Source organism: Crocuta crocuta, unplaced genomic scaffold (assembly GCF_008692635.1).
Source record: "Crocuta crocuta isolate KB4526 unplaced genomic scaffold, BGI_CrCroc_1.0 scaffold613, whole genome shotgun sequence".
Taxonomy (NCBI): Eukaryota; Metazoa; Chordata; class Mammalia; order Carnivora; family Hyaenidae; genus Crocuta; species Crocuta crocuta.
In genome coordinates this window covers 1,029,554-1,029,847 of record NW_027528880.1, presented here as the reverse complement: position 1 = coordinate 1,029,847, position 294 = coordinate 1,029,554, and positions in this window count along the sequence as shown.

The following is a 294-nucleotide window of genomic DNA, read 5'->3' as shown; positions in this document are numbered from 1 at the left end:
TCCTGGATGAGGCCTTACCTGCTCCTACCCTGTCCCCACCTGCGTTTTCCGGTACCTGGGGCCGGCCCCATGGCCAGAGACCTCCCTCCGCATCGGGAGTGCCTTTCTGTCTTGCTCTCTGTCCACCTCTCCTCTGTCCGGGGGTGCCTGAGCCTGGCCACTGAGCTTCATCTGCCCTCCGTCGCTGGCTGTTTCTCTCCCGTCGCCGCCCTTCTCTCCGTCTCCCTCCCCTGCCCCCCTCGCTGCTCTCCGCGCCTCCCTGCCTGCTGCGCGCCCTCCGGGTGCGTCCGCGCC